This window comes from Aythya ferina (assembly GCF_964211825.1).
Source record: "Aythya ferina genome assembly, chromosome: 4".
Classification (NCBI taxonomy): Eukaryota; Metazoa; Chordata; class Aves; order Anseriformes; family Anatidae; genus Aythya; species Aythya ferina.
Window position 1 is genome coordinate 46,626,523 of NC_140300.1, and position 16,034 is coordinate 46,642,556.

The 16,034-nt window shown below is 38.3% G+C and overlaps 2 long non-coding RNA genes across 17 annotated transcripts in view; one reads left to right on the plus strand and one right to left on the minus strand.

The window, feature by feature from the left end:
* The window catches only part of LOC311436196, a 263,693-nt gene that overhangs the window by 241,045 nt on the left and 6,614 nt on the right, over positions 1–16,034 (plus strand). For 6 of the 13 annotated variants that reach the window (XR_014692652.1, XR_014692654.1, XR_014692655.1 and 3 more), the window contains 5 exons: positions 10,026–10,180; positions 10,843–10,993; positions 12,315–12,914; positions 14,096–14,321; positions 15,837–15,936. This is a non-coding gene — a long non-coding RNA (uncharacterized lncRNA). Of the gene's footprint in view, positions 1–10,025; positions 10,181–10,498; positions 10,653–10,842; positions 10,994–12,314; positions 12,915–14,095; positions 14,322–15,836; positions 15,937–16,034 lie in introns of all 13 variants that reach the window. The other 7 variants (XR_014692657.1, XR_014692658.1, XR_014692659.1 and 4 more) reach the window with 4 other exon arrangements.
* LOC311436197 overlaps positions 9,968–16,034 on the minus strand; it is a 43,610-nt gene continuing 37,543 nt past the window's right edge. For 2 of the 4 annotated variants that reach the window (XR_014692666.1, XR_014692667.1), the window contains exons 4-6: positions 15,032–15,181; positions 14,148–14,254; positions 11,949–12,859 (exon numbers count right to left, since the gene is read on the minus strand). This is a non-coding gene — a long non-coding RNA (uncharacterized lncRNA). Of the gene's footprint in view, positions 10,546–11,948; positions 12,860–14,147; positions 14,255–15,031; positions 15,182–16,034 lie in introns of those variants that run through there. The other 2 variants (XR_014692665.1, XR_014692668.1) reach the window with 2 other exon arrangements.

Genomic DNA, 16,034 nt, shown 5'->3' on the forward strand with positions numbered 1-16,034 from the left:
GATGGTACAAGGGGTAGTCTTAAGGCCATGCACATGATGAAAGATGCATCACTTTCCTTTGTGTATCCTTTGCTTTTTCCCAAGGCTCTTCTGCTTCTAAGTCTTGTGAACATAGTGGTATTCATTACACTGGTTTTTATGTTGCCTATGCCAAAGCTAAAGGAGTCAAAAGCATTTTATTTTGATGGGGAGGAGGGGGGAGAGGTGTAAATCTATTCTCTGCAGTGATCTATATGGAACAGGAAACTGAGCCTAGGCTTATATTCTGGGCCATGTCATACGCAGCAGGCTACGTACGTTCTCTGTTACCAATCTCTTTGAGGGAGAGGGATGGAAGCACAGCCAGCTTTAATGTGTCTGTGTGCATGGAATATCCCCAGTAAGACAGGCAGAAGAGCACCTCCCTTGCATAAGCCCTTCCAGACCTTAAGAGATGCAGCATGAAGGGGATCTCAAGGTAGGAGGAGCTGTGGGGTACTAGCGGTACCTGATCAGCTCCTTCATGGCTAGGTGGCATCTTGGAAGGGCACTGGTTTTCCTGAAGGTCTGTGATGCCTGTGGGGTAGAGTTAAATCCCATAAAACAGCATCTTCTGAGCCTTGACTTTTATTTAAGGAACAATATTTGTGGCACTGAAAGATGTATGGGCAGTCTGATGCAGATTAAGCAATAACGTATATTGAAAGCTCCTGATAGACATGTCATGGTCTTTCAATACGTGTTTCAATCCGATTGGAAAATGTTAGCGGATCTTGTCAAGAAATGCATCACTTTGGTTCCCTCCCTCTTCTGAAGTTTTTAATTATGCATGTTACTGCAGTCTGGATTTCCACTGATGTCACCTAGTAAGGAAATAATCGCCCGAAGGTAAACTGCAAGAGTGTATTAATATTGCAAGGCTGAGCTTATGTAAATGCGAACTCTTCAGGAAGCAGATGACATAGCAAAATTCAAACCTGGTTCTTAATCTGAGTTCAGACCCCTTTATGTTGAAGCCAACAGGGGCTGTTACCATATTTTCTATTGCTAAATTTGGGAAGAATCACCAGTGTGAGGTGGTTTTGGAGATCTGTAGGTAGGATATCGCTATAAATCAGGATACTACAACTCAATTAGTGTTTATGACATAGCATTTGGTATGTTGAGCTTTGAACTGCTCTGACTAGGTAGTTTATTTTTGACCAGCAAGACAGTACAGAGAAATCTTGGTGTGGGCTCCTGAGACACAGCTTGTGAGGGACTTCCTCAGGTGAAAGATCAGCCAGAAGCAGGTCAGCTATACTGACCTGTATAATGACCGACCAGTATAAGAACATAACAACTCTTAAACTCAGTTGTTTTTTTGTTAGGTGACAGTACAATAGTGGTGCTTGTTTCTACTGTTATACCATGTAGGTTTTCTAATACTTTGTCAATGACTGACTTTGTACAGCTATCCTCTGTGCCCCTTATTTATTCCTGGTGCTCTGCTAGCATATATTTTTAATTTAAAATGGTGTTGGTCTGCTGATAATAGACTATTCTAAACCTGCCAGTACTGCAGTAGGACTTTAAACTCTGTAATCATACAGTTCAATCCTTCTCTGTTTATCTTTTACACTTTTTTTTCTCCAAATACACCTCATTACTTCTTTTCTGGAGTGTTTTTTTTTTTATACGTAGAGTCCTCAACCTTACTTTGTAAGAACTGAATCACTTGCTGAAAACTATATACTAAACTTGGGTGTTAAAGATGGGAACATCTAGAAGAAAAAGGGCGTTGTAAGCTCTGTGCAGAACAGGAAAACTGAAGACAGTCAGCTTTTACAGTCAGCAAACTGGGTAGTGAAGTTGTAGGAAATCCCCAAAATGAATGTAACAGTAAGATTGACGGGAAACAGATGAGAGAAAGAAGTTGACAGGAGAGGGTGGAAGTCCCCTGCTTCAAAAAGATTTAGAACAAAAAGTATAAAAACAAGAACATGGATTGCAAGTAATAAGGGAAATTTGTTGTCAGTTTACTGTGCAAATTCTGGGCTTATTTATTTCTTTCATATGATGAGTCTGATCCATTCAACTTCACCAAGCTGAAAATTTGGGGCATTTTTAAAAATAAATTTCCCAGAAAAATGAAATTGTGTTGTAGATTTCACAACAGTTCTGAAGTTGTTAATATGATTCTCAAAATAGAAAGCTGGTTAGATTTTGCTTCAGAAAGGAGCACTGGGAAAAAAACAAACAAACAAACAAAAAAAAACCAACATGCTTTTAAATGTTATCTGCTACAAGCTCTTCTCAAAACTGTAAAGAGCTGGACAGACTCTGTAACCAAGAATGGAAAAGGCAAGTTTGAAAAGTGGAAGATTCCTGTTCTCTATCTCTCCAGTGGATAAGCCATGCTTCACGGTCCTGTGGAGCTGCTGGTTTTGGAGGGATGTATGAGACACAGAGGAACAGGCAAAGTGGCCCCTTGAAAAATAAGACTCATGAGTAAAGGATAAACAACTGATATCATTGTTGTGCTTTGAAAAAGCCAACAATGTTGGAAGCTATTGGGTAAAAATTGTAAAAACTTCCAGGATTATGGTAAAAAAATGTCTTTCATCTGATATCTCACTGAAGGCCAAAAATGTCTTTATTCACTGAAGAATGACTGGCTACATCAGTTCATTCTCTCCCCTCTCCTTCTCGCCCTGGGAAGAGCATTACAAAATGTGGCGTTTATTGACCTGCTGAAGTAGCGACTGAAAGGGGCAGGAGAGAGAGAGATCATGTTTGGTTTTACATGCTCCTAAGGCAATTTTCTGTGAATGAAAAAGATTATTTTTGAAAATGCTCTTTCTCAATTATAACAGCTTCATGTTTACTTGGGGGATGGGGGTGGGGTGGGGGGAATCACATGCTTAGAGCAGGGAAACTTCCCGGTGGGATGAGGGAATGGAAAGGACTTAAGCCAAATTCAATGTCCCAGATAACATTGTACAGTAAAGCTCAAAATGTTAGTAATAGTCTGTGCTACCAAGCAAATTTGCATAGGGTTAGCTAAATCATCACCCCATCCTGCACCCATATTATTAAGTAGCAGATGCAGTGCTAAAAATGAAAGAAAAAGGAATTAATATTATGTAAGAGTGAGAAATGCAGGTCCGATGCATGCAGCAGCTGCTAATTGTTGCTGTCACGTGGCACAGGACTGGGAGGGATGCTGTGTAGCCATTTCTGCATTAGGTCACCCTTGGAAGAGTGTGTTTTTGATGGATTAGCATGTGCTACATCATATCGTTGGATTTGTTGCATGACAAGCTCTAAGATGAATGTAGACCCTATGGTCTAATATTTTTTTACATATCTTTATAATATACTTAAAACGCTATTTTTTTTTATCAACGAAGACAGCCCTAGTAGTACTCAAGATTCAGAGCATGAAAGAGGATAATTGATTTACCAGGCATTTTGAAAACAGGGAAAATGAAGGTGATGATGCATATGGCTGCAGGATGCTAGTGTCAGTTCTCACAGTGTGTTCAAAAGCCCAGACACAGAGCATCCGTCTGCTTTCTTTGGTATCCCTTATATTAAAAGATTTGAAGTAAAAATAAAACTGGTGGATAACAATACTACTACACAGTTAGCTCCAGAATATAAAAATACAATTTCTTAATGCCAATATGCAAACCCCAAGTTTTTAATCCTGTCTTTAGGCCTTTTATCAGAAGAGAAGCTGGCAGAGTCATTTTTTTTCAAGTCTGACTCAACGTCATCATTTGAAAAGTCTGCCTCATTCATATTCTGAGTGAAGCATTGTTTTATCAGGTATTGTCCCAATGCCTGTTTTTGTCAGTTCAATTACAGAACGTACCCGCACCAGAGTTTATAAGTGAGGATAAGGCCCTGAAAGAAGGTAGATGTTTATGAGATAGCCTATTTGGCATCTTGTTGCAAGAGCCTCAATTTGTGCCAGGGGAGATTTAGAATGGTATCAGGAAGAATTTTTACACAGAAAGAGTGGCTAGGCATTGGAACAGGCTGCCCAGAGAGGTGGTGGAGTTGCCTCCCATTTAATAGACATGTGGATGTGGCGCTTAGGAACTTTCTTTAGCACTGGACTTATAGTGTTGGGTGGATGGAGTTGATCATTCTGAAGGTCTTTTTCAATCTAAATGATTCTATGATTCTACATGTATATGCCAGACCCTTTCCTACAACCTGCGTGATTACATTTTTTCTGGAAATACTAGTAATAAAAGAAATTGTCTAAATCTGTGTTTTTACAATTCCATAAGATACATTTATCAAATACCATTATTAGCAGGAGCCAATAACTTTTAAATAAGCTCTGTGATCTCTGAAGTCAAGTTGTTAGCATGCCCCCTTCTCTCCTGGAAGCCTAGCTACCTGTCCAGAATTGCTCTGAACAGCTTTTGTTGTTGGAGCTGCAGCTTTAACCACCACCACTGAGCCTGGACATAGCAGGGAGTTTGGGTTGTTTTGGGTTCGTTTATTGGTTGGTTTTCCTCCAGAGTCCTTGTGCTTTCCATTTTGTAGAGCACACTTTGTATTCACAGTGGATCAGAAAAAGCATAGTACTTGGCTGCTGAATGTGTAACCAAAGGAATTTGCTGGTAATGGTGCTTAAAATCTGCTAATTGAAGAGAATAAATGGAAATGAAGAAACCGGGAAAGTAAGAGATTGTTGAAGTTTGTTATTGTGTAGGAAATAACAAGTGCTGTGACATACTGTGACACTGAGGGAAAGGCCTTAAGAACAGCGATCATTTTAGAAGCTTTATGCCTTCAGCCACTCACAGGAATAAGAACAAATTTATGTACAGTACAAAAACTGCACTAGACTTCTGCACTTACACATTGTGATTCAGTCCCACCTGAAGTCTGCTTAATGTGGCTCAGTCGTGGTGACCTAATGCTTACTAAGTCACAAAGCATTATTGCAGATCTGTAGAGGAACAGGCATTTAGCAAAAAGAAATATGTAGATAACACAAGTCTGGAAAAGTGTTTTATTCTGATCTGAATATATGTGAGATCATCAGATAACAGGCTTTTTAGTCAGAAATGTTAGAGATTGTACTGCTTTTATCTATTTAAAAATGAAGAGAAAACAAATAACAGAATAATCTGTTGCTATGCAACATCATGCAAGTAAGTTAAAAGTTGGCAAAAGTAATTAATACAAAAGATGTGACTAAGCATACTATGTATGAGGCCTGTCCTGAACCACTTTAGCTGACTCTCATAAAACACAGATTTAACAGTGGATTGATTGTTTAATGCACATTTGGGCAATACTTACACAATAATTGCTCCTGGAAATTCATTTTGCTAATGAGTTTTGTGCCAGTGGATGTAGTTGTCTCTATATTTTAATAATCCCTGTGTTTTAGGACATCCCGTATGTACCAAAGTAATGCTGACAAATCAGATTATTCAACTGCTAAGTTCTCTTTGTGATCGTTGCTTCTCCATTATAGCTTACATTATCACAGTATGTCTAATTTGAGGTCTTACATTTGTTTAGAGGGGAATAAGAGAGGGGAACTATTGCAGTCGTAAATGATGTGGCCAAGAGGCAAGGGAAATAAGCATTGGATAAAGCAGGATCTTTAGTGCAAAACCACTACCAGTAATTGTTTCTGTACAAACAACAGAAGGTGGACCTGGGTTAATGGAGGGATCACAAGGTAACTGCAAGGACAGCTGCTTAACTGTTGGTAAATATATTGAAGAATCTAAGGTACAGAAAGGTTTGAAGATGTTTAACTTTTTTTTTTTTTCTTAAAGGCAAGGCAAGTAAGAAGGATACCATCCAAGTAAAATACTCCAACCATATGTGTGGAATAAAGAGAGAAAAGGGGATTTTATAGTTTCCCATTTAAAAGCAGTATTACAGATTAGACTACCAGAGCTCTTGCACTGACTGTATAAGTGTTTGGGACAAAACACAGTTAGCCAAATAACTATCAGGACGTAATTTCAGTATGTGCTATTCAATGTGAGTAAGTATGCCTGAGGGCAGCTCAAAACTCATTTTTCACTAGTATTAATAACAGCTTACTGAATATAGTAATACAAACAGCACTAGAAAAAGGGTCAGTTTCCTAGGATAAGAAGGTATCCAAGGAGTCAGTGCTGGAAATGCAGCACTTCCTCTCCTCCTCTTGCCCTCCTGTTTGGCTGGTGGGTTTTGCCAAAACTTCTAGGTCAGTAACAGCAATTACAGGGAACTCTTTACCAGTCCAGTGAAAAGTTTATCTTGTGGGTCTTGCAGTCAACTACACTGGCAGTTGACCTTAGGATCTCTCTCAGTCTCATATTCCTATGATTATTCTACCTGGTAGCCTTGCACTGTCTCAGCTTACAAGCTAAACCATTGTACACAGTGAAAATGGCTAAAATATGGAAGAAAAAAAAAAAAAAAAAAAAAACACCTTCCTGTAAAGCCTGACTATAAATGACTTGCAGTGAGAGTAGCAGAGGATCCCATGCAGGGTCAGTGCTAGCTGGCATATTAGTGCAAATTTGTACTGATACACGAGCAGGAGCAACAGACAGACCAGCAGCTGATATTAATCCTATCAAAGCTCAAGTAGTTCATTCTGAGTATTAGCGTTTCTCTTCCATTATCAGTGCTGACAGCTCTGAAGGTGGTCTCTCATGTTATGAAATCACTGAATTCAGGAGGAGAAAGTAGGCCTACTTTGTGTACTCTATAATTACAGTATTTCTATCACAGCATGTGCTAGAGGTGAAAAAGTCTCAAAAGAAACTGGATAATGAAAAGCTGTGGGTAGGTAACATTGTACGTGACGTTCATGTGGAGATTGTTCTCTACTTAGCTTGGAAGGTTGGGACAGCCTTGACTTGAGTTCCCTTTTCATTTTGAATGGGGAAGGGATGAAGCAGCAATAAAAATTGTCGATCTTCATCACTTGATCCATTTTATCATGTCTGAATAGCCAGACATTTGTGCAGTTGGAAAAATTCAACAAAGGGAAGAAAAAAAATGCAGTCAGTCCTTCAGTTATATGTAACTTTGTATAGAGGTAGAGACCTCAAATAACAAAAAGTTAGAATAGAGAATGTTAGCAACTGCTTGGAACAGGATTTCCTCCAAAAGTCCTGCATTCACTAAAATTTTGCTAGCTAAAGAGCAACTGCCTACACGTTAGTGCCCAGTGTATCATACTGCAGACATAGAGCCTGCATCCCAGTAAAAGTCAGTCATGTTACAGGTAATCCTTCCATCACATGGGTGGCTAAACAACACCTTCTTCCATGCAGATTTCTCCAAAGAGGAGCACTGTCTTGTTGCAGTGGGTGGTGCTGCATGAAGTAAGTGGCTGAGTGGAATAGGTAGATATTTATCCATATCTTTCTTTAGCATTGTGCATAAGAAAGAACAAGGACGATGTCATGACAGTGAGGCTACTTTACCTTCTGCTTTAGTTGAAAAGTGTTTCTGAATGTACGTGCTAACTTATCCTACCCAGTTAATGTGTAGATTTGCTGTTAAACCAAATCAGGTTATATCAGATGGAAGAGCTATGAGAGAGTATCAAACCTAGAGGCATTTGCTGATTGCTGTGTTTTATATCCATCTCCAGATGATCTCTGAGGGATGCAGTGCCCTACTTGGTGCAATGTTGTAAATATTTGCTTAATTTGAGCACTGCAGTCAACAAAAGTGTGCTGGTACTTAAGGAACCCTAGATGACTTAATCATAGGTGTGATAGTTAGAGTGACAATCAGAAAGGACAAAGAGCATCCAGTCCAGACAGCAACAGGATAGATCCTCACTAAATAGCCTAGGCCCACAGACTTTGGTTTCTGCACACTGCACGAAACAAAACTCCATCATCTTAGTGCAGGTTGGATGCAAACTATTGGAAAAAGGAACAATTAAGTTCAGTCCTTTACCAGGCAAATAGCACAAGCTGAGGCTTTGCTAGATTTGGCTCGTCTGGCAAAACCACTGGCTGTGGTAAGCTGATGTGGACTTTGCAGCCTCACAAAAATAACAAGATCCTCAACTTTGAGGATTTTGTTCTAATGACATCAAGAATTATTTTAAGTATTGTCCTTAGTTTTATATTTACATCTCAAGGTGAATAATAAACTGCTGACTACAGGTCTCTGACTACAGACCTGTCAGAGGAGAAAAAAACAAACAAACAAACAAAAAAAACTTTTGCTCACAATGTAAGCAGGATTAAAATGTTTGTTCCCTCATTTGAAACAACAGACAAATGTGTTGAAATTTCAGAGGTAGAAATGAAATGTGAAAATGAGATGAAGTTACACTAGATTCTCTGGTTAACGTGGGTGTGGCTGTTTGGAGAGTTTTATGACCTGATTTGTCCATTTTTTTTCCTCAGGAAACTAATCTTACAGTAAAGACAGTAGAACAATGTGTGTATATTTTAATGTTGCAATAGGCAGCATGAATAATTAACTGACCTATACTAGCAGTGAATATACACATGTGCTACAATTATACTATGTAAAGAAGATGCAGGAACACAGTCATTTTATGTGGGCAGTTGTCTTCAGCAAAAGGACAGTATGAGGTGACTCAACAGTAGCAACATTTTGAAGTGCCACAGCCAAATCTGCCAAAGATTGTCTGTCTGAGACCTAAGTCTCATAAAAAATTACTCTTTGCCTCCCCAGCTGTGTTTCTTTATAGCAGCATAAGAGCTGAGAAAGTCATTCAATACCTTTTTTTTTTTTTTCCTATGCTTACAGCTAAAAACAGATAAGTTTTGTATAGCCCTCCACATCTAGTAGAATGAGATATCAAGGTTGTCCTATTAATTCTAATATTATTGGTTTGTGCCTATATTATTTTGCTTAATAACTTGTAATGCGAATGTGAAAAGATACAACTACTGTGCAATTGGGAGAAAAAGTTATGGGCCATAGATTTAGGCACTTACAATGTTTGGACTTCTTCCCCCTGAAATAAAGAGGAGTTCTACAGTTGTCTGTAAAAGATGCAGGACTAGGTTTTAAATCATCCTACAAAGCATTAAAGCTCTATTAAAGAAATGTACTTTCAGAAGGAGCTGAAGAAAAAGCTGCCAGTCTAACTTATTCCATATAACCAAGAGGGTGATTAAATGTTCCAAATATGCAGAAGTCAAATGTCCCATTTCTGCTTTAAATCTTTTCCTTTTATAGGCTGTGGGTTATACTCCCTGCTTTGAAAACCTGTGCTGTTTAGGAACAAGAATTTATTTACAGTTTTAAAAACTTGCAACTAATCTTGGATGAATAGTCTAAATTAACCTTTGGCAGAGAAGTTGTAATTTCTAAGCCAACACACAACTGCATTTTGCATTAGTTCAGGAATATTGGGTACTTTGAGGGGTTAAGAATGAAATATTTTCCATGATTCATATCTCTTTTAGCTTGAAAAGTCAACAACTCGATTCTAATGTAGCCAAAAGGGGTTTTCAGTCCAAAATGTCTCGTTGCTTGCAATTAATTTGGGTTCTTGCAGTTAGGGTTTTGTATCACAATGCATTAATGCATGAAAGCAGCTGCACAATGAGTAGTGCCACATGTTTCAACTAAAAATAATCTGTGTATATTGTTGCTGCGCAAACAGTTGTACATTTTGGTCACTGAAGATAATCTCTCTGTTAAAACAGCAGACACAGATGGCAGAATCAGATGCGTATTGGTAGAACTGCGAGGGGAACGCTCGCGTGTGCCTGCTCATGCCACCTAGCCATGAGCCATTCCTTTCTGTCTTGGCAAGGATGTTGAGTCCTATTATTTAAACCCACAAAAATTGCAACTAAACTTTTTATGATAAATGTACTTAGGCAAATGGAAACAACTTTTATTTTCCCTGAAACAAGGAGTTTGGAACTCGGACAACTGACATGGAGCTTGGGGGGGGGGGGGGAGCTATTCTAATTTAGAATTAATGCTGTGTTCTTGCAGACATATCTATGGGAGAAGAAAAAAAAAATGGTATGCTTTCCAACTTGCTGAGATCCAAATCTTTCTTCCATTTGCAGTCCAATGTTTTGTGGCTCCACTGAAGACCCTGTGCCTTTCAAGAAACTCCAGAGAAATTGATTCTGATCCCCATCCTGCTAAGGTACATATGGTGGCTTGTCAGCGGATGACTTCTTCATCTTTGGGTCTTAAAAGCACTTGCTTCTACTTCCAGGTTTGCACTTCAAGCTCTGCTTTCAGTCCTAAAGTAAGCTATATAGAGAAAAACTTAAAGATTGTATTTTCATCTGTTCCTTACATGAAACCTGTTCTGGCCTATATCTCCCACCAGGCACAGTGCTAGCTCTCCAGTATAATACTGTGGTACACTAGAGCCAGAGTCTTAATACATGCTGGAGAACCTAGAGCCTGGCTTTCCAGCCCATAAGCAACTGGAGTACTTCAGGAAGCTGTTCTTTCCTATCCTTCCTCTTTGTCTGTCCCTCACTTTTTGGGGTATGGCTGGGATGGAGTTAACTTTTTCACTTCCCAGGTTAGACTTCAGCGGACAGCAGGAGTGCTCCTCATCCACCTAGAGCCCTGGGGGCAGCAAAGCACAGGTCTCAGCTGCAGCATGATATTGTTATGCTCAGGAGGAGTAAAAGTGTTCCTGCTCCCACTGCAATTGGACTCATTTTTGCTGGGAAGTATGTTCCAACTTTTCATCTTCCCATCTGTGCTATCCTGTTAGTCTGCAGCTTAGCATAAGCTGCTAGTGAAGTGTAACATAATGGAGGAGATAACACTAATTTCCATTCAAAGATAGCAGGACTGCCATCTATCACTGCTCAATAGGCACTAACATCTAAGGCAAGCTGTCTGTTTTTATTTTCCAAGCCTCAGTGCAGTGCAATGTACTTAACTCCAAGAGCCGCGACTGACAAGCCTTGGTTGCTGCCACTTGCTGCTTTTCGTCTGGATCCAGTGTTTCCAGTCAGCCAGCTTGAATTAATTTACCATTGGAAACAAGGAGGCCCCATTCCTACAGGTAAGTCTGATCTCATTTGACAGGCTGCAGGTGGCTGTTGATTACCAAGTGAAACCTGTACAGTAAGTGCCCTATCTGAATATAGTAACAGACTGGCAATATGGTTGGAAGTTGAAGTAGTAGCAGATAGTTTATAATAGTGTGTTTTAATTATGGATCTATTTGTAAACCAGCTGTTCATAACCATTTACCTATCACTAGGCAAAGGTGTAGGGATGTTCTCTATACTGGTTTGCTCTTACATCTGATAAGTTCTGCAGGTTAATGATAAAGTATTATCATGTAGATTTATCTCTCTTCCAAAATACTGATAATGGAGAAAGAGAGGCTGTGATCTTGCAGCTGTGAGACCATGCAGAAATGGTAGGAGAGACTCAGAAGTGTTTAAGTTCCCCATTAAGAAGCTGAGAGAGGGAGTTTTTCAGTCCAGAGCGTTAGCTATAAAGAGACTTTGATCTGTGATTAGAGAAACCGACCCGTCTTGTATCTGTTCTTTGTAAAATAGGCAATGAAAAGGGGTATATTCTTGCTATTTAGGATTGTAGCCAAACTTGCTTATTAACTACTCCTAGAGGTGAAGAACTTAACTATTGACCAATTACTTGAGCCAGAAAGCACAGTGGTATTTGTGTACTTTTTTTTTGTTCCTTATTTCAAACATGTTCTCTGCTTTTCATTGTGTGGGTTTTTTTGTTTCTTTGTTTGTTTTGAGAGAGAGACAATAGCAATACATGCCCATGGAAGAACTTACAATGTATAGCCTTGTACATTGTATCTTGGCAGACAAGTAGGTGCAGCTCTGGCATCTCATTTTTTGTTCTCTAGACCGATACTGACAGTAAACAAGAAATGCTGTGTGCTAGAATTTTTTTTATTCCTACTTTTGCCAAGACCATCTTACTTAATGCTATTGTTACTGAAAATTTTGGCACAGAGAGAGCACATAAGATGTACCCTCTTCACCTTGTATTTTAACTAAGAAGCTCATTTATTCTTCTTTAAAATGGCTATGTTGGAAATGCTGTTGTTGCTTAAAACATCTTCCCTTTTCTAGAATAAGGGCATAGTTTGTGTGAACAAAAAGCTCAGAATACAAACAGCTGTTTTAATGTGAAGCTAGAGAAAAATAATGCTAATTTCATACAGTAGTAAAGATTTCTGAGCTTCAGTCTCATTATAGCAATTTGTTTGGTCTGATTTTAATGTACTGTTTGCCCTAGAAATTTCAATACTCTAGTTTCTCCTAGACTTTTTTTTTTTTGAGAGAGAGGCTAAAAGACCCCTTGTACCTAAGATTTAATTCTTAAACTTTATTTTATAGCACACGAGCAAGTGAACATGGGAAATGGATTAGAATTCTTCAAGAAGATCTAAGATGGTACTTTACATGGCTTCAAAGAACCTATGAGGTAACTTAAGAATTTCTCTGTTGCTCTAGATAGAAATTTTGATGTGATAACACTGTTCTTCAAAGACTAACTTCAGACCCATACACCATGGGGAGTATAGGGAAGATTTGGAATCCAAACCTTTAGTTTTCAATACAGTCAGTTAATAAGTTGTCTCCATTATTTCTTTGCATCTAATCCTTCTGTTCTCTTGGCATCTCTTTTGGCATTCTCTAGGCATCTCTTTTCACTTAGAATCCACAATCTAGAACATTCTTTTTGTAAATTATTCTCAAACTTATTTCTGAAGGAAGAATTAAAATCTGTTCTTTAACTAACTGCCTTCTGCTTAGGCTGCCTGTCCAGCAGGTGAGAGAATTTTCTCCTAAACCTGAAGAGTGATGGAATCAGAAGACTACAAGCTGTCCTGGAAAGTAGGAATTCAGCCCCTTTTTACTCCTGTGGAAGCTGCACCAGCCTGCAGGGTGGAAAAAAAATCGTTGATCAGTAAACCCAAGAGAGATCATCAGGAGGTATGTTACAGTTTACTAGCTTAGTGGTTGTCATCTGCCTGGAATGGAGAATAGCTGTCTCTAATTCCTATATCCCAAACTATGTCAGCATCTTAAACAGTAGCTGAAGTAATATGTTTACTGTTGAGAGTAGGAATTGAAAACTAGAACTTTCAGTACTGCTGGGTCTGGATGACAATTCACCACTGTGTTTGCAATACTTGTTTTTTCTCAGACTGTATACACCTAACATTCACTGTTGCAAAGACACAGTGTCAAAAGCAGAAACAGAATATCCTCCCTCAGCCTGATTCTTGCACAACATTATCTATGGTCTGACCACAGGCACCAAACCAAACTTTCAGTGTTTTAGATTCAGGGAAAACTTATTTGTGAATCCCAAATCATATGTGGAATAATCAAAAAGGTGTGTAGCAAAGTATATCAATGTTTTTGGCAGTGCACAATTACAGAATAATTTTAGTCATCATTTTCACTTTGCTAGTAAAAATACAGGTGTGTGTTGACTTTTGGTTGCTTAAACACATAGAAGATTAGTTACTGTTTTTACATCTCTGCTGGTTTTACTGCCTTGAACTTCAATATCTACATGCTATATAATTCACAATTTACCATCTGTTCTTTTTCCCCCTCAATTGGGAAATCCAGTCCTTAGCAAAATGAGATGCATGTGGGAACATTCAAAGGCCAGAATTCAGACAAGAACTTTGAAGGGGAGAGCTAAGGACTGCAGTATTTCAGGTTCCAGGATAAAGCACAGTTATTAAGGTTTTTGAAAAATTTCAGTTTTGTATTCAAACACCTAAATTCCATTTCACTCTCACATTAGGCATCTAAGTCTTGCATTTTACTTTTCTTTTAAACAAACAATATTTTAACAAGTATTTTCATTCAAGTTTTCGATCCAAATTCCTACTATTGCAATTACCTATGAAATTGAACACATTTAATAACAGGGTAAAGACACTCCCAAGGAATGAAAAATCCCTTATTAGACAAAATCTCAGAATGTCATAACCAAGGCTAGATCCAAAAAATGTGTTAATATTTATAATTCTTGGGGCACAAAGAAATTAAACCTTCCAAATTCTGTCTCAGCTGCTATTTTGTAGACTTTAAAGTCCTCACAGTCTGGATTAACAGGACTGAAGGAGGAAATAGATCTTATCCTCTCTTTTCAGTGTTCATGAAAATGGACATCAGACCGGTGGCTTCAGTGGTGGGATTACTTACCCTAGTGACGACTTTCCTTACAGAAGGCTGAGCTCATCTTGATTCTTTTCTTCATCAGCGTGGAGAGTGAACAGAACAGCAAGAAAACAAGCACAACCCTTAATCCCCTGTTAAGAATCCAGAGTTAAATACACTATCTCCTAAGATCAATAATTTAACTATTGGCAAAATTAGGTATCTTGTCTCCTTCACCTGATAATTTTTTCTCTTGAGAAGAAAAGTTGCTTTTCTTGAGTGATGGAAGTGTTGTTTGTTTGCTTGTTTTTAATTTTAAATTGGTATGAAGTTAAGATACCTACACAGTAAGAAGAGAGTTCTGATTATTGGTACGTTACTAGTGAACCTATTGAATCCACACTCTGCAGTGTTAATGATTTTCAGTGTACTTTAAAATTGTTCAGGAATGGTTATCTTGTCCAGCTGAAAAAAGACTAGAAAGCATTCCCCACACAACTAGATGTGTTGTCCTTCTGTACGCAAACTCTGCTGTGCAAAATAAAGCATAAGAGATAAGCATAAGGAATGATAATTAACAAATGGTGAAAAGAGGTCTCTGGGCCTTTGTGTTCTGTTTGACCTTAAGGTGTCAGAATTACTATTTGTGTCATTTATTCATTGAGATTAGGTTTGTTTTTCAGTTTTATAAATATTATCTAAGGAAGTACAGTTTAAGGACAACAGCTGTTCTTTTTGTTACTACTTGTGCAAAAATCAGAATGACTATGAAATGTGAGAAATAATTAGTAGCCTATCAAATGAAAAAAAGTAACTAAACCAACAGTTCAGAGCTCCACTTAAAAGAAAGTGCATAGCCTTCTACTAAAAATATGCATGCTATTCATATTGATTTCCACTAAGATGATGTTCATTAATTTGTACTCCACCTGCTGTGTGAGATCTCTGTCTCCCATAAGAAAAGGTAGACACTTAAATCTGGAAATGAGCTCTTGGTGCACTCACTGCTTCATTCAGAGCTCAACAGGCATGACCTGTTCAAAGTTTCTCACGATTCCAACTTTGTTTCTCTCGCACTTCTGGTAGACAGAAAAAGAATAAGAATTCCTTGTTAAATCTGAAAGCATTCAATCTAGGTAAGCATCATTTGAGATGTTGCATATTAATGTAGCTCATATGCATCATCTGTGTAACCTAGGTACTTTTTTCTATTGAAAAAAAAAAAAAAAAAAAAAAGCCAAAGAGCCAAAATGAGAAGCTACTGCTCTCTCTTCCTCCATTTCTCGTCTTTTTGTAGAACATCTTGTTCAGGCTGAGAGCGCTATGCATTCAATTTCCCAAAGCAAACTGCATATGCACATGTTAAAGTTCCAACCCACAGCAATTTGGTTGGCTAGTACTATTTTCTTAAAGATGATTAATTTCATGTTTATGAACTTTGCTATTTAGCAAAGTTCCATTAAGAAATACCATTTTTCTAAATGGTATTTCGTATTTATAACCTTTTTTTTTTTTTACAAAAAAAAAAATAAAAATCATACTATATCTATTACATTATCTCACAATGTACCAGTAACATGCTCACTATTCAGTTGGACCAGAACTTTTGAGACACACGTTCTTCATTTATTTGCAGGACTCACCTGTTCAAAAGACTCTCGTTAACCTACGGCTGTAGGCAACCGGTACTCTAACGGAGTATTTGTTTTAATGAATTGTTATTGTTATGTTCAGGGACTAAACATCTGAGGAATGAAGTGAGCAGTTGTGATCCAAAAGCCAAAACCCACCAGAAGAGAATGGACTGAATGATCAGAGAGTCTCCCAGAAAACTGTGAGTACCATCCAACATCCTGTGCTGAAAGAGGGCACTTCTGAAGGGTGCTACAAGCTCCTGGTGGATTAGAACAAGTGGTAGTGGAACGAGAGAGA